Here is a 19,136-nt window from a genome sequence, read left to right as displayed (position 1 = left end):
TAGAAGAAATAGAGAAGATCCAAAGGAGAACAGCGCGCTTCGTTACAGGTTCATTTAGTAATCGCGGAAGCGTTACGGAGATGACAGATAAACTCCAGTGGAAGACTGTGCAGGAGAGACGCTCATTAGCTCGGTACGGGCTTTTGTTGAAGTTTCGAGAACATACCTTCACCGAGGAGTCAAGCAGTATATTGCTCCCTCCTACGTATATCTCGCGAAGAGACCATGAGGATAAAACCAGAGAGATTAGAGCCCACACAGAGGCATACCGGCAATCCTTCTTTCCACGAACAATACGAGACTGGAATAGAAGGGAGAACCGATAGAGGTACTCAAGGTACCCTCCGCCATACATCATCAGGTGACTTGCGGAGTATGGATGTAGATGTATATGTAGATGTAGATGTAGATGCTGTGTGTCCGATCAGCAGGCGCTACAGTGATTGGAATCTGTCAGAGATGAGGCTGGCCACAACAACATAGAATGATTGCAGTAAAACTATAGATTGTTACAACAAGCTGGAGTAGACATAGGTGCAAGTGCTCATCTGGTGGTTGCAGCCTGACGTCGAGCCGTGGGGTCTTTCGACCAGTATAGTGAAGTCGGTCGTACCTGAAGGCCGTCTACTGCTGAGGCACCGTGTTGACAATGTGCAGCTGTGATCATATGTTGCCAGAACAGCGTTTTTGCAGTCCGCAGCGAGTGCAGTTACTGTAACACGGTCATTTAGGGAAGTTATTGCCTTCCATAGTTCACTGACAGAAGAAACATATTACAGAATGAAACTCCAGTCCAACATGTAGCAAATAATAATGAGTATTAAATGATTAAACATTCATCAACATCAGTATGAAGTATTGAAGTGTGGACCCCCGCAGACACGAATATACTGTTGTAATCGCTGTGATGTCATATTGAGGAATTTCTTACCATTTCTGAAATACATTTTCAGTTCATGAAGATTCCTGGCTGAGGTATGACATGAAGATATACGTCTTCTCATCCATCACATTGCATACATGGCCTATGAGTTGAAAATTAGGTGGCCGAGTTGCCCATTCAAGGACCTGCACATTCTTCAAGCCGTTTGTGCGGTCTTGCTTTATCCTGCTAGAATACGCAATGTGATGACCTGTTCCTGAAGTGTATAACGACATGGACACCCTGACGTCCCTCTAACTCCCACAAATAAAAGAAACACTCATCGCTGAACAACACAGAATGTCGCTTAATGTACCTGCCGATTCTGGCGCTGCAGCATGCTTGTCTGTGCTGTCTGTGTTATGATGTCAGCGGTAAATGATGCAGGAGAACTGGAGCGATGGAGGACACCTAGCGGCTGTAAAAAAGCGCAGGTCATTCCCGTTTTCAAGGACAGATGCACCTAATTATAAGCCTATATCGTTGACGTCAATCAGTTGTAGAATAATGGAACACGTTTTATGCTCAAGAATTATGACTTTTTTTAAGAACGAACATCTCCTCTATAAAAAGCAACATGGATTCCTCAAACCGTGATCCTGAGGCTTCAGAAAGGTATTTTACGCCGTCCCGCACGGCCGTTTAATGAAAAAAATAAGAACTTACCGAATATCGGGCCAGATTTGCGACCGGATTCAAAATTTCCTTGCCGAAAGAACTAAAAAAGTCGCTCTTAACAAAACAAAATCAACCGGTGGAAGGTTATTCCCGGAGTACCCCAAAGATGTGTTATAGGATTGTTACTGTTAACAATATGTATAAATGATCTAGTAGGAAGTGTCGGAAGATCCCCTGTTCCAGATGACGCTGTTCTCTATAAGAAAGTAACAATGTCGGCAGACAGTATCGATTTTCAGAATGACCTGCAGAGGATTGAGAATGGTGCAGGCTCTAGCGGTTGACCCCGAACTTAAATAAATGTAACATATTGCGCAAACATAGGGAAGTAAATCCACTACTGCACAATTACGCTATTGATGATGAAATACGTCAACAGAAAATCAAACAGGCCATGAAAAATATTTATAAGCTAAGACTTATGTAAATAACAATTATAGTGTGTAAGAAAAATGTGAAGAAAAATGTTTTGTAAAATTTATTTAAGTTCTTTGCATATCGATGGTGACAGTGAAGTATCCGCACCAAGCTCTTTGTTGGCGGGAGAGCCCGCGCATTGATACATAGGGAGCGTGGCGAGAAGCGCGTAGCATTGTCGATAGAACATTCTCGAGTCAACCTTTGTGCAGGGAAGTTGTGTGTAGTGACAGAGCTGTGTACCTGTTCGCCACCAGCTATATATTACTTGAGGAATACTATAATTATATAATTAGTAGTTATTTATGAATGATTAAAAATAGACATCATGAAGACGTCTGAGGTATTTAAGGGCGAACTGCATGTTGTAAGTTTGTTGTTACATTTTTAATCTGTTTTATGTAAACGATCCCCAAACTAAAGTTTTATAAATTGAATCATTATAAAGAGCTAAAAATTTATATTCAATCATTTTCAAAATAGATCAGTTTATCTCAGTTAATATCGTATTATTTTTCAATGAACCCAGTAAACACAAGATTTAGCTTTTGTTGAGTTTTCTCAATTTTTTTACTTAGTAATGATTTGAATTTTTCACTAGTAACTTCAATCAAAAAAAGCAAATGAATAATAATTACAGTTTTAGCTCACATATTTGCAATTCCAGTAAATGAATGCCAACCCAAATAATTATCGACAATAGATCAGAGTGAGTATATTCAGACATGCAGTCAGATGACGTTATCCAGAGGCGACCCAGTAAAATAAAAGGTAAGGAAAAAATATATGTATGTTCAAAATGGTTCAAATGGCTCTGAGCACTATGGGACTCAACATCTTAGGTCATAAGTCCCCTAGAACTTAGAACTACTTAAACCTAACTAACCTAAGGACATCACACACACCCATGCCCGAGGCAGGATTTGAACCTGCGACCGTAGCAGTCCCGCGGTTCCGGACTGCAGCGCCAGAGCCGCTAGACCACCGCGGCCGGCCTATATGTATGTTTTCAGGTTCACTGCATAGATAACCAGTACTAATCGCCTTTTGATCAGTCACATTAATATTGCTACCAATAAAGGCACAAGGCGTACAACACTGTGTAGGCTAAAGACTATCAGATAAGACACATTATCAAAAGCAAGTCCAGACAGGAAATCTGCAAGGCACCAGAAGTTCAATTCTCTTTCTTTCTTCCATTAGACGGAGAGTAAGTTAAATTATTTTATTCTAGTCGGGAAGGTTATCGTCTAAACACATTAAGTTCAATCATTATTTCTTTTATTTATTCGACGGGAAGTTTTCACTTGTGGCTCAGGTTACTGGGTTCAATGAAAAATAATACGATATTAACTGAGATAAACTGATCTATTCTGAAAATGATTGAATATAAATTTTTAGCCCTTTATAATGATTCAATTTATAAAACTTCAGTTTGGGGATCGTTTACATAAAACAGATTAAAAATGTAACAACGAACTTACAATATGCAGTTCGCCCTTAAATACCTCTGACGTCTTCATGACGTCGATTTTTAATCATTCATAAATAACTACTAATTATATAATTATAGTATTCCTCAAGTAATATATAGCTGGTGGCGAACAGGTACACCGCTCCGTCTCTACACACAACTTCACTGCACAAAGGTTGACTCAAGAGTGTTCTGTCGACAATGCTACGCGCTTCTCGCCACGCTACCTATGTATCAATGCGCGGGTGCTCCCGCCAACAAAGAGCTTGGTGCGGATACTTCACTGTCACCATCGATATGCAAAGAACTTAAATAAATTTCACAAAACATTTTTCTTACACACTATAATTGTTATTTACGTATTTCTTAGCTTATAAATATTTTTCATTGCCTGTTTGTTTTTCATTGCTGAAAACAGTGTCTACCGTAAAATGTCTACGAGTAACTATCCAGGGCGGCTTTAAGTGGAATGACCACATAAAACAAACACTAGCAAAAGTAGATGCCAGAATCATTGGAAGAATCTTAAGGAAAAGTATCCCATCCACGAAGAAAGTGGTTTACAAGGTATTTGTTCGACCGATTCTTGAGTATTGTCCATCAGTCTGGGATCCGTACCAGGTAGGACAGATAGAAGATACGGAGAAGATGCAACGAAGAGCAGTACGTTTCGTCACGCGTTCGTTCAGTCGGGGCGAAAGATGCTCAAAAATCTTCAGTGGCAGACAATACAGGAGAGTCGTTGTGCATCACAGAGAAGTTTACTGTTGAAATTTCGAGTGAGCACTTTGCGGAAAGAGTAAAAGTATTTCTTCCCCATAAATATCGTGAAAAGGTCACGACAAGAAAATTCGAGAAATTAGAGCTGATACAGGGGCTTACGGATAATCATTCGTCCCACCCGCCATTCGCTATTGGAACAGGAAAGGAGGGGGAGGGGGGGATGGGGAACAGTTAGCGGTACCAGAAGTACTATCTGGCACACACCGTTAGGTGGCTTGGCGAGTACGACTTACATGCATACGTAGAGGTAGATTTCAACCTAGCTTCTAGTAATCTGTTTCCGGCGATTCATGGAGACACTCAGCCGGTAATCTCTCTTCGTATATCCGCTGTTGTCATTCGTCTGTCCGTCAGAGCCCATCGAACAATCCTGTAATTCTGCAATGGTGTCATCCCATTGAAGGGTCCCGTGTCCACTCTTCTTGTTACACTGTTATCCTGAGTCCGTATCGTCAACACTCTTCTGCAGTTACTAAACGACAACCAACTATCCGTGCTATCTGTAGATATCTCCTTAACGCCAATGACCCGATCCCTCCCAAAGTTCGAAAGATGGCTATAAACTGCACATGTTCGCCCCTCAGCATGCTGTGTTGTGGTCTCCACCCGAAACGCTCCAGTAATGTGAAGTACACACCCAGCAGCCATCAAATATCTACACTATATCTCACCTGTGAGAACAGCTTTTTTCTATCCTGAAAATAAACTCAATTTTAAACAACACATCTCACAGGCACGGAGATACTGGAGTATTAGTTTGGTAGCGTTCGGGTAAAGCGTTCACGGGGTAACTCTTTTAACTACCGTCAGCGTATCAGCGTATGTTTTTATTATCGACCTATTTCTAGTACAGACCCATAAGTTATCACGTTCAAGACATTTTCATATGATGTTTGTTGGCTACATCTTCGGTAGCTGACTTAGCTCATATCGCCTGCTATCACATTTGCTGCCGTTGGGCATGAGCTCTACCCAGCCATGTCTGGAGCACTGGTTATTGTTTTGCTGGAAGCATTAGCAATAGCGATGAATCGAATATCACACTTATCAGGGAGTGCTCTAACCGATGGATCCACAAAATTACACTTAAAGTAACTGTTTGTAAACATGCCGATGCTATCCTTCGACGCTGGTTGTTGTAATAAGAACGTGAAGAGTGCTACTCGTCTGCGCTCTCTGCGTAAACGAAATTACAAATATCTGCCAGAACACTAGAAGAAATATGTCTGATGACTTTTACGAAGCACTTCGGTAAATAAGAAACAACAACATATCCATCAATGTTTCAGACACATAGGACATTAGGAAGTTACACGTTCAAAATTCACTGAAGAGCCAAGGAAAGCATATTCACATACAGAGATGTGTAAAAAGGCAGAAGAAGGCGCTGCTGTCGGCAACGCCTATACAAGACCACAAGGGCCTGCGGCAGTTGATAGATCGGTTACTGTTGCTACAATGGCAGGTTATCAAGATTTAGGTGAGATTGAACGTGGTGTTATAGACGGCGCACGAGCGATAGGACAAAGTATCTCCGAGGTAGCGATGAAGTGGGGACTTACCCCTTCCGACCATTTCATCAGTTTACCGTAAATATAAGGAATCCGACAAAACATCAAATCTCCGACATAGCTGCGGCCGGAAAAAGATCCTGCAAGGACGGGACGAACGATGACTGAAGATAATCGTTCATCGTGACAGAAGAGCAACCATTCTGCAGACTGCTGCAGATTTCAAAGATCGGCCATAGCAGTGTCAGCGTGAGAACCATTCGACGATACATCATCGATATGGGCTTCAGGAGTCGAAGGCCCAATCGTGTACCCTTTATGACTGCACAACACAAAGCTTTACGCCTCGTCTGATGCCGTCGACACTGACACTGGACTCATGATGACCGGAAAGATGTTGCCCGGTCAGACGAGTCTTGCTTAAAATTGTAGCGAGCGGATGGACGTGTTCGAGTATGGAGACACTCTCGTGAATCCATGGACCTTTCATGTCAGCAGGGGACTGTTCAAGCTGGTGTAGGATCTATAATGGTGTAGGGCGTGTACAGTTGGAGTGATATGAGACACTTAATAAGGCAAGATACGACTCTGACAGGTGACACGTACGTAAGCACCCTGTCTGTTCACCTGCATCCATTCATGTCCATTGTGCATTCTGACGGACTTGGGCAACTCCAGCAGGACAATGCGACACTCCACACGACCGTAACTGCTACAGAGTGGCTCCAGGAACACTCTTCTGAGTTTAAACACTTCCGCTGGTCACCAAAGCTTCCAGACATGAACATTATTGAGCGTATCTGGGATGCCTTGCAACGTGATGTTCTGCAAAGATCACCACCTCGTACTCTAACGGATTTATGGACAGCCCTGCAGGACTCGTGGTGTTAGTTACCTTCAGCACTACTTTAGACGTTAGTCGAGTCCATGACACGTCGTGTTGCGGCACTTCAGCGTGCTCGCAGGGGCCCTGCACGATATTAGGCAGGTCTAGCAGTTTATTTGGCTGTTCGGTGGTAGTACAACGGATGTAAGGCAAACATATAACTGTGACAATTAACTTCTGATACTATGGAATGATTACTAATAACCGAAGTTGATATATTATTTGCAAAATTTTTGAACAACTGCCCTCATCTTCATCAGATGAATTATATTCGAAAAGAAAGGCGCAAACTGCCAAAATACTGTTTAGCGAAATTTTTCTGTAGCAGCCTGACACGAACTAGGCAGGCTATCGCCGCGATGCACACAGCGTCTGGAAACCAGAATCTCAGCTGAGACAGAACGTTACGACTCCACGTAACATGAGGCCAAATCATTACCGACGAACATAGCTACAGTTGTCTTACACAATAAAACGAAGTTATAAATCAAGCGGCAGGTCTATAAAGCGTCTAAGGCGCTGCAGCCATGGACTGTGCGGCTAGTCCCGGCGGAGGTTCGAGTCCTGCCTCGGGCATGGGTGTGTGTGTGTTTGTCCTTAGGATAAATTAGGTTAAGTAGTGTGTAAGCTTAGGGACTGATGACCTTAGCAGTTAAGTCTCATAAGATTTCACACACATTTGAACATTTCTATAAAGCGAGCTGACAGCTTTATTCGAGAATCGGCGTAAGGAGGCTTTAGTTACGAAGAGCTGTAAATCACAGGATAGGTCTCAAAGGATAGGTATACAAAGCGAGCTAACTGCTGAATTCGAGAATCGGCGTAATGTAGGCTTCAGTTACAAAATACAAACTGCCAATCCCTGTTGAGAGCTAACGACCATCCCCACGTAACATGTTTCCTGTCCCCGCTGTACTCGTGAGTTTCAAAGTGCCGTATAAGCAACATCGCTGTGACCCGTTGAATCGGACTCCATACCGCTGGAGTGGCGGTATATATTACATGCCTATCCCATTTAACCATACAATAGGAGTGGTAGTGCTCAGATTGGAAGCAGGAAGAAGGACAGTGGGGGAAGGAGGAGGCAAGGAGTTGCGGGAATCCACGACAACGGTTCAGCGACATTTGGTGGACTAGTTCTTTCGTGGAGCATGAGACATTCTCTACTAGAGGGACCGACACAACCTCCTAATCTCTCCATAGTCTTCTCCTCTTACTGGTCTCGGTGTAGTCGAGCTATGGAGCAAGTTGGGATTGTACCCTTGCCTTGCCAGGCAGAGAGTTGAAGAACTTTGGTGGGTAGTACGAAAAAGTCTGGACACTGCAGTCAGCACCTGGGCCTCAGGAGGTCCCTCCAGGCGCTGAACATCAGTTGACTATAACAGTCAGGTGCCACTACTATCACCTACCTCCCTCTAAGATCTTGAAAAACTTTAGGATCCACACCACTGTATAGCCTCAGACGAGTGATCCCGAGTGGTAGTATAGGCTTAGGGTCTGAGTAGTGAGACATGTGGGTTGGTCGCAGAAGGTCAAAAAGAGCTATGGCCATGTACAGGGAGGAGGAGGTAATCTATTTAGAGCGAGAAAGCATGTAAGAGCTTTGTGAGAGGTCGTCATCGTCATCATTGCATTTGTTCCGGCCTTGAATGTTATGACCAATCATGACTTCGCGACGACTCTGCAATTAATGCTAAAGTGCCAGCCGGAGGGGTCATTGAACCATCTTCAGATTATTTCTCTACCGGTCCCCTCCCGAGCAGCGTGCGGGAAAATCGAACACTGAAATCTTTCCCTGCGACTCAAATTTTTCTTATTACGATGATCACTTCTCCATATGTAAGTTGGAGTAACAAAATAACTGCTCATTCGGAGGGGAAAGCTGGTGATTGTAATTTCGTTAAAAAATTTCGCCGCAACGCGAATATGCTTTAGTTTTTAATACTACCTCCCCAATGGCATCACGTCCGTGACTACCTCTCCCCTACTTCGCGAAATACAAAACTAGCTGCGCCTCTCTGAACTTTTCGATGCCCTCCGACATAGCCGCGCGGAGTGACCGCGCGGTTAGAGGCGCCGTGCATGGATTGCGGGGCCCCTCCCGCTGGAGGTTCCAGTCCTCCCTCAGGCATGGGTGTGTGTATGTTGTTCTTGGCGTAAGTTAGTTTAAGTAGTGTGTAAGTCTAGGGACCGAGGACCTCAGCAGTTTGGTCCTTTAGGAACTCACACACATTTGAGCATTTTCTCCGGCATACCAGAAATACTTCAGAAGAGGACGCAAAAGCTTCGAGTGGGCAGTCTGCTTAGTATATCTGGTGCATTTCTAAGTGTTCTATTAATAAAACAAAGCCTTTGGTTCGGCTTGCCTGCAACATTTTTATGTGGTCGTTCCAGCTTAATTTGTTTAAAAAAGGCTGTAAGTACTATGGTACTTAACATCTGAAGTCATCAGTCCCCTAGACTTAGAACTACTTAAACCTAACTAACCTAATGGCATCACACACATTCATGCCCGAGGCAGGATTCGAACCTGCGACTGAAGCAGCCGCCTAGAACCGCTCGGTCACCGCGGCCGGCATTTAATTTGTTATTAGTGGCAGTCCCTAGGTATTTAGTTGATTGACAGCCTTTAGATTTAAGTGACTTATGTCCACCTGTATCCTCCGAGTTTGATGTGTGATAATAGGAGTGGTTACCATTTGTGCAACGTCGGAGACCTACAATGTACTGCTGAACTACCGGTAGAAGTTTAAATGAGATACTTAAGAATCCCTGTGAACATTAACGTTATCCATGCACCAGTGCGCTGCAGTCAGATATATCGATCATCCTTACATATTTCTTTCTTTTACTGAAAGGTGTACACATTTTTCGCACCTTTCGTATGTTTAACGTTCCATGCAGTGCTGATATAAAGTAAGGATTCTTATTATAGAATTTTACTCTTCCTTCTTTTTTTAGTATATGGAGCGAACAAAAAGTTTCCGTTCGAAAGCCATATAGTCCAGAATCGGCATGACACTCATGCAATATCGTGATGGGCACTGAGGCAATCATCCCACCGACGCATCTGGCTTAAGAAACCCGTTTGGAAAAACGCCGTGTCCTGCTGTGTGAAGAAGTCCGTAACTACCTGCTGCACATTCTCGTCCGACTGTAATTGTCTACCCTTCAAGGCCTTTATAAGGGACTAAAGGTGTGGTAACCGCTTGAGGAGAGACCAGCACTATAGGGTGGGTGCTCGAGAGACCACTACTGCCAACATTTTCAAGAACCAGCCGTCTGCTGTACACACATTAAATGTACTCGCAGTTGCGAGTATGGATAACCATCAGCTGTATAATGGAATGACGACTGAAAATTTTCGCTGGACGAGACTCGACCCTGGATTTCCCGCTTATCGCGAGCGGTCGCCTTACCATTTTGCTTCCCAAGTGCGACTCACGGCCAGACCCAAAATTCTGTATGTCGTCAACTGTGTGTCCACAATCTGTACTCATACATCCGCGAGGTATATTCCCGTACAGGGGAGACATTTTACTTGAAAATCGCTTGCCCTGTATCAGCGGCTAAATACGATACTGCAGCACCTACGTTAATCAGAAATTCGATGCAAATTCTTTCGGACATGCAATCCTGTCTGAAGGAATTCTGCACCATGATTCGCAGTAACACAGGCCTTGCAATATCATATCTTACCGTATCTGCTGGAAAGGTAAACGTCCAGGAAAGCTGCAACAAGGGGTGCTGCTGCTTCACGATAACGCACGTCCCCATATCGCAAGTGTCGGAACGCAGAAGTTACTCTACTTCAAGTGTGAGACACTCAAGCACCCGGCCTATAGTCCTGATCCCTACCGTGCTATTACCACACAGTTCTTAAAAAAAGGACTTTATGGATCGACGATTCCTGTCGGAAGAGGCTGTGCACCAGGCAGTTACAGATTTCTTTACGCAGCGGGACACGGTGTTTTAATAACAGGTATCTTCATCCTGGTGCGTCGGTGTGATTATTGCCGCAATGCTCATGGCTATTTTACCTGGTGGATATACCGATTCCGGACGGTACGGCCTTCGAACGGAAACTTTTCAGTCACCCCTTATATTTGTAAAATACGTCACTCTTGCTTTAGATGCGATCTTTGCTTGCCCTGTCTCAGGCCAAGTCTTTGACCTTAAAGTTGTGTGATAAGGGTTGACTCCAGCACCTTGTCTCCTAAGGTTTCACCGTACTAAGCTCACTTTCCATAGATCCTCACAATAGTAGCACGCGAACAGCCGACCACGTTTGTCATTTCTATGACACTCGTTCCCAGGTGTCAGATCATAACAATCTGCTCTTTCTAAAAGTAGCTTGACTCATTGGATTTCCCCATTTTCGGATCGCATCGTCGCTAGAATGAGTCTCCATTCGTCTCTGCTCCATTTATGTACTCCTACTCTCCTTACCACATCACGTGCTCACAACGCCACCAGGCTGGATTCATCCATGTGGTGTACAGTGGTCACGAAGCTTTGATTCATCAATATACACTGCCCACCACGACCGCTTATGCCGTCTGGTGATACTGCGGGCACGTGACGCGGTAACAAACGTATGTAAGCAGAGCAGACATGGACGGAGGACCACTATAGCATAAATATGGGTTGCAAATGGTGAAATCCATTCAGCTAAGAGAATTTTGCAAAGGTATGAGGTGGCAGAATAAATGGTCAGATTCGCACCTTACATGAGACCATTACAAATCGCAATGAGAAGGTGAAGATGACAACTAGGGGTAAATCGGCAGTTATGAGAACATTTGCCTATCAATAAGTAATGCAAAAAGGGATGACAGTCAATTGATGGCAATTAACACACTATTCCTATACAATGCACGTCTTTGAGCGGAAGGCGGAACAGGGAACGCGAGTGAAGCCGCGCTGTGGGAGTTACGCCAGCTACCACTTAAAGGGGTTGCAGGAAGGAGGACAGCGACCCCGGACCGGGCGATTCTAGCTTCAGGGCCGCCTGTAGCGAGTGCTACCTAAATAGTGTAAATTCGTGTAGTCATCTGACTTCTGTTTTTGTTTTAAACGGCCAGTGTCGGTTGGCCACAGCCAGTGTGCTCCGCCCGCATCTCGTGGTCGTGCGGTAGCGTTCTCGCTTCCCACGCCCGGGTTCCCGGGTTCGATTCCCGGCGGGGTCAGGGATTTTCTCTGCCTCGTGATGGCTGGGTGTTGTGTGCTGTCCTTAGGCTAGTTAGGTTTCAGTAGTTCTAAGTTCTAGGGGACTGATGATCATAGATGTTGAGTCCCATAGTGCTCAGAGCCATTTGAACCAGTGTGCTCCCTGCTGCCGTTGAATAAGCAGCTGCCAGCAGCAAGTCGTATACTCTTAGCTCACTTATTTGTTACATAGTTTAATTCTTAATTTATTTGCGTGTTTTGGGGTACTTGCACTGTTTAATTCATAAATTTCGGGCGTATTATAGTACTTGAGAGTTGTAGCATCGCATTTTAGTACCTGAATAGTGTAAAATCGCGTAGTCTCCTTCTGCCGCCGATTAGTGTGTCAGCAGCGCGCAAGTAGCAGCATTACCACATTTACTAGGCAGTCTTGTATCTTAATAACCGTTTAAATTTTGTGTCGAATTGTTTGTGCTCTCTGTAAATTAGTTCAGACATTCTTTGCACAACAGTATTTAGCATGGATAGGGACTGTGACTGCTGTGTTCGGATGCGGGCGGAGTTGGCATCCCTTCGCTCTCAGCTTCAGGCAGTGTTGGCTTTTGTCACATAGCTTGATGCTGTTGCCAATGGGCATCACTGTTGGGGTCCGGGTTCGTTGGGGACGGCCAGCTCGTCCCACGCATTCCCCGATCGGACTACGGCTGTGGCTGCCCAGGATACTGCCCACATTGAGGCTGATCCCTCACCCGTGGTAGAGTGGGAGGTCGTCTTGAGGTGTGGCAGGGGACAAAAGACATTCCAGAGGGTTGAACGGTGGGCCACTCCAGTTTGTCTGACAAACCGGTTTCACGCTCTGTCTCCAGCTGATACTGATCTTTGGCCAGACATAGCTGCTTGTCCTGTTCCAGAGGTTGCCCCTCAGTCAACAAGATCCAGGCGGTCGCAGAAGGTGGGCTTACTGGTTGTTGGGAGCTCCAACGTCAGGCGCGTAATAGGGCCCCTTAGGGATATGGCAGCAAGAGAGAGGAAGAAAACCAATGTGTACTCCATGCGCATACCGGGGGGAGTCATTCCAGATGTGGAAAGGGTCCTTCTGGATGCCATGAAGGGTACAGGGTGCATCCATCTGCAGGTGGTCGCTCATGTCGGCACCAATGATGTGTGTTGCAATGGATCGGAGGAAATCCTCTCTGGCTTCCAGCGGCTATCTGATTTGGTGAAGACTGCCAGTCTCGCTAGCGGGATGAAAACAGAGCTCACCATCTGCAGCATCGTCGACAAGACTGACTGCGGAGCCGAGTGGAGGGTCTGAATCAGAGGCTGAGACAGTTCTGCGACCATGTGGTCTGCAGATTCCTCGACTTGCGCCATAGGGTGGTGGGGTTTCTGGTTCCACTGGATAGGTCAGGAGTCCACTACACACAGCAGGCGGCTACACGGGTAGCTGCGGTTGTGTGGCGTGGACTGGGCGGTATTTTAGGTTAGATGGCCTCGGGCAAGTACAGAAAGGGCAGCAGCCTCAAAGGGTGCGGGGCAAAGTCAGGACATGCGGGGACCAAGCAGCAATCGCTATTGTAATTGTAAACTGTCGAAGCTGTGTTGGTAAAGTACCAGAATTTCAAGCGCTGATAGAAAGCACCGAAGCTGAAATCGTTATAGGTACGGAAAGCTGGCTGAAGCCAGAGATAAATTCTGCCGAAATTTTTACAAAGGCACAGACGGTGTTTAGAATGGATAGATTGCATGCAACCGGTGGTGGTGTGTTTGTTGCTGTTAATAGTAGTTTATCCTGTAGTGAAGTAGAAGTGGATAGTTCTTGTGAATTGTTATGGGTGGAGGTTACACTCAACAATTGGCTCCTTTCACCGACCTCCCGACTCAGCAGCATTAGCGGCAGAACAACTGAGAGAAAATCTGGAAGACATTTCACATAAATTTTCTCAGCATGTTATAGTCTTAGGTGGAGATTTCAATTTACCAGATATAGACTGGGAAACTCAGATGTTTCGGACGGGTGGTTGGGACAAAGCATCGAGTGACATTATACTGAGTGCACTATCCGAAAATTACCTCGAGCAATTAAATAGAGAACCGACTCGTGGAGATAACATCTTGGACCTCCTGATAACAAAAAGACCCGAACTTTTCGCCTCTGCAAGCGCAGAACAGGGAATCTGTGATCATAAGGCCGTTGCAGCATCCCTGAATATAGAAGTAAATAGGAATATAAAAAAGGGACGAAGGTTTATCTGTTTAGCAAGAGTAATAGAAGGCAAATTTCAGACTACTTAACAGATCAAAACGAAAATTTCTGTTCCGACACTGACAATGTTGAGTGTTTATGGAAAAAGTTCAAGGCAATCGTAAATTGCGTTTTAGACAGATACGTGCCTAGTAAAACTGTGAGGGACGGGAAAAACCTACCGTGGTTCAACAATAAAGTTAGGCAGCTACTGCGAAAGCAAAGAGAGCTTCACTCCAAGTTTAAACGCAGCCAAAACCTCTCAGATAAACAGAAGCTAACCGATGTCAAAGATAGCGTAAAGAGGACTATGCGTGAAGCGTTCAGTGAATTCGAAAGTAAAATTCTATGTACCGACTTGACAGAAAATCCTAGGAAGTTCTGATCTTAGTAAGTGGCTCGAAACAGCATATCCAGACACTCTGGGATGGTGATGGCATTGAAACAGAGGATGACACGCGTAAAGCTGAAATACTAAACACCTTTTTCCAAAGCTGTTTCACAGAGGAATACCGCACTGCAGTTCCTTCTCTAAATTCTCGCACAAACTAAAAAATGGCTGACATCGAAATAAGTGTCCCAGGAATAGAAAAGCAACTGAAATCACTCAACAGAGGAAAGTCCACTGGACCTGACGGGATACCAATTCGATTCTACACAGAGTACGTGAAACAAAATGGTTCAAATGGCTCTGAGCACTATGGGACTCAACATCTGTGGTCATAAGTCCCCTAGAACTTAGAACTACTTAAACCTAACTAACCTAAGGACATCACACACATCCATGCCCGAGGCAGGATTCGAACCTGCGACCGTAGCAGTCGCGCGGTTCCTGACTGAGCGCCTAGAACCCCTAGACCACCTACGCGAAACAACTTGCCCCCATTCTAACAGCCGTGTATCGCAAGCCTCTAGAGGAACGGAAGGTTCCAAATGATTGGAAAAGAGCACAGGTAGTCCCAGTCTTCAAGAAGGGTAGTCGAGCAGATGCGCAAAACTATAGACCTATATCTCTGACATCGATCTGTTGTAGAATTTTAGAACATGTTTTTTTGCTCGCGTATCATGTCATTTCCGAAAACCCAGAATCTACTCTGTAGGAATCAACATGGATTCCGGAAACAGCGATCGTATGAGACCCAACTCGCTTTATTTCTTCATGAGACCCAGAAAATATTAGATACAGGCTCCCAGGTAGATGCCATTTTCCTTGACTTCCGGAAGGGGCTCGATACAGTTCCGCACTGTCGCCTGATAAACAAAGTAAGAGCCTACGGAATATCAGACCAGCTGTGTGGCTGGATTGAAGAGTTTTTAGCAAACAGAACACAGCATGTTGTTCTCAAAGGAGAGGCGTCTACAGACGTTAAAGTAACCTCTGGCGTGCCACAGGGGAGTGTTATGGGACCATTGCTTTTCACAATATCTATAAATGACCTAGTAGATAGCGTCGGAAGTTCCATGCGGCTTTCCGCGGATGATGCTGTAGTATACAGAGAAGTTGCAGCATTAGAAAATTGCAGCGAAATGCAGGAAGATTTGCAGCGGATAGGCACTTGGTGCAGGGAGTGGCAACTGACCCTTAACATAGACAAATGTAATGTATTGCGAATACATAGAAAGAAGGATCCTTTATTGTATGATTATATGATAGCGGAACAAACAATGGTAGCAGTTACTTCTGTAAAATATCTGGGAGTATGCGTGAGGAACGATTTGAAGTGGAATGATCATATAAAATTAATTGTTGGTAAGGCGGGTACCAGGTTGAGATTCATTGGGAGAGTGCTTAGAAAATGTAGTCCATCAACAAAGGAGGTGGCTTACAAAACACTCGTTCGACCTATACTTGAGTATTGCTCATCAGTGTGGGATCCGTACCAGGTCGGGTTGACAGAGGAGATAGAGAAGATCCAAAGAAGAGCGGCGCGTTTCGTCACAGAGTTATTAGGTAAGCGTGATAGCGTTACGGAGATGTTTAGCAAACTCAAGTGGCAGACTCTGCAAGAGAGGCGCTCTCCATCGCGGTGTAGCTTGCTGTCCAGGTTTCGAGAGGGTGCGTTTCTGGATGAGGTATCGAATATATTGCTTCCCCCTACTTATACCTCCCGAGGAGATAACGAATGTAAAATTAGAGAGATTCGAGCGCTCGCGGAGGCTTTCCGGAAGTCGTTCTTCCCGCGAACCATACGCGACTGGAACAGGAAGGGGAGGTAATGACAGTGGCACGTAAAGTGCCCTCCGCCACACACCGTTGGGTGGCTTGCGGAGTATAAATGTAGATGTAGATGTACAAGATCAGAGAAGAAGCTTTAGATAACTGCGTTTCGAAATTCCAACGGGATCCGAACAAAAGCAAGTGACGCATTTTCGTCCAGCGAGTGCGACACACGGAAAGGTCAATGTACTTTAGGCGTCTAGAATGGGCACAAAACGTCCAATTGACGGAAACGCACCAGGAAGGAGAAAAGTACTGAAGTTTCGACGCAGTTTGATAGAAGGGACATTGTGATTGGTAGAGGGTGTTTCTACAAAATAACAGGAATGCTCCTATTGGTCAAAAAAGCCGTGACGTGAAAAAGGAAACCAAATGGAGGGAGGCAGTTCTACCATGAGAGGACAAGAGAGAAATTTTGGAGAGGACTCTTCTCTGAACTGGCGGCAAGTGCAGAACGGAGCGCTTAACGCTCCGTACAATGCAGAGAAGAAATTGGTGTGGACACTGCGTTCACAGCAGCTGCACTCCTTCTAAAATTAGCTGTAGCAACGTTTAGCTCCACTTGTGGAGAAACGAACCAGCCAAATTAATTAACTGTTCTTGTGAGAACTGAAGGGCACTATAATATGCACGCTGCTCCAACCATGCACGTGTATATTGCCACATAATAAGTACATGTTTTCTCGCATAACGAGAAACATAGGGAAAGTTTCTGCTGGAAAGTTCAGCAACGGCCAGATTAGTTTTTTAGGAATTTCAGTAGGAGGAAGCGGCCTTGCAGACAGCAGCACGTCGCAGCTTAAGGTAAATACCACGTGCAGAGGCGTAAACTTGGTTGGTTCACCAGCTTGCGTCCACTGTAAACTCGAGCGGCCTTGGGTAATCTTGCTCTTAAATTTGTCACTTGACTAACCATCCACCTCAGAATTGATTGTCATCCTAAATAGTACCGAACTTTGAACCGTAATCGGACGATTTTCGTATGTCTGACCAACATCATAACGTATGTGTAGGAGCAATTTTGTAAAGAAACGTCCAATTAAACTTTCATATTATTCTGCTTAAGATTAATGTTCTTTCAGAGAGTTAATATTTAACATTGTTGTGTATAATCTTATTTCACTTGTTGATGTTGGCAAGATGCGTTATCGATTGCACTCTTTTTATGTTGGCGAGTTGAAAACTGTGTGAAAAGCTGTAATTTGGTGAGAAATATTGCGACATTAAACTTGTCATTTCACCTCACACAGTTGTTCTCAGTTCAAGAATAAGCAAGCACAAACAAACCCCCCACACCTTTACAAAGGGAAGATTATTATTACGCAGAACCTGTGCAAGACTACGTCGAAAACGTGCGACTGTCTTGAGCATCTACAGACAAAGGTAGAAGGACAGTAAAACTACCACTGGTAGCTAAGTGGTTGGACGTCCACGACTCTTGACAGAACGTGGGTTTCGGAGGCTTCTCTGCTCTGTAAAGTAGGAAAGATGATGATGTGTGGCATCTCTACCGAAGGAGCACAATGCTGGTGCACGCTGGAGCTCCGTAGCAGGTCAGCCCTACGTATTCACAAGTTGACCCAGCGACATAAACAGTTAAGATTGCCGTGGGCACGGGACCATCGGGATTCGACCATCGATCGATGGAAACGTGTAGGCCCTTCGTTTTTGCTATACTAGGTCGATGGTCGGTCTCCACAAACGCCGTCATTGAGGTGAGCCGCGGTTCGAAACGTGCAGCGCGCCACGGATGCAAGCTGGCGGGAGCAGTATTATGCTACGGGAGACATTCTACAGCACTTGCTTGGGACCTGTGGTAGTAAAGCTGCAAACCACCTGCACACCTTCATGCTTGATGTCCTCCCCGACGGCGATGTCATCTTTCAGCAGAATATTTGTCTGTGCTACACTGATGTGAGGAGCGTTGTACTGAGCTCACGTTGATTTCTCGTTGACCAAATTCGCCTGATGCAAATCCTATGGATCCCATCTAGGTCGCTATCGGACGCCATTACCACGAACGCAAATCAGCGACCGGTTGTTTACACGAATTACATGGCCTGTGTGTAGAAATCTAATGCCACATACCTCTAAAAACCTACCAACAAACTGTCGGATCCATGATATGCAGAATCACTGATGTATTTCATTCCAAACATGTACAAACAAGCCATTTAGCAGGTGGTCTGAATGTTTTGAGTCGTCACGACATAAATGGCTTCGTTCAGCTACGAAAGCCGTGAGCAAAATGCATATAGACAGCTTGTCGATTCCTCTACAGACCTACTTCGCCAGCACACATCATGTAGGTAATTCACGAGCTGCCGTGTTTACATGTTATGTAATCGCAAAATATGTGATCGAAAAAATGAGAGTCGTCAGTGTCGGTTCTATAAGAAACAAGCGAGGAAATCATCCGTTCCCTACTGTTAATCTCTGTGCTGTATTGTCATTTTCTTATTTGCTAATCCTTGGCTCAGCGGTAGACGTACTTGAAGTAATATTATGAATTCCCGTGAAGAAATAGTACACACGGAAAAATTATGTTTTGATCCGACGACAGCATATTCCATAGATATCCTCTGTGTTGCAAAGCAACTTATGTCACTTAATAAAGAAAAGTTCTCCGGTCAAGATTGTATGCCAATTTCTTTCAGAGTATGCTGATATAATAGCTCCGTACTAAATAATCATGTACAACCGCTCGCTCGACGAAAGATCCGACCTAAACCTGGAAGGTTGCACAGGTTCCCCTAATACTTCGCCGGCCGCGGTGGCCGAGCGGTTCTAGGCGCTACAGTCTGGAGCCGCGCGACCGCTACGGTCGCAGATT

The 19,136-nt window shown here is 44.9% G+C and overlaps 1 protein-coding gene across 1 annotated transcript in view; it reads left to right on the top strand.

Moving 5' to 3' along the window:
• Positions 1-19,136, top strand: part of LOC126252563 (serine/arginine repetitive matrix protein 1-like) — a 191,459-nt gene that overhangs the window by 147,049 nt on the left and 25,274 nt on the right. The window lies entirely within an intron of this gene.

This window comes from Schistocerca nitens, chromosome 4, assembly GCF_023898315.1.
Source record: "Schistocerca nitens isolate TAMUIC-IGC-003100 chromosome 4, iqSchNite1.1, whole genome shotgun sequence".
Taxonomy (NCBI): domain Eukaryota; kingdom Metazoa; phylum Arthropoda; class Insecta; order Orthoptera; family Acrididae; genus Schistocerca; species Schistocerca nitens.
The sequence above is the reverse complement of the archived record's forward strand: the minus strand, read 5'-3'. Positions and strand labels throughout refer to the sequence as shown.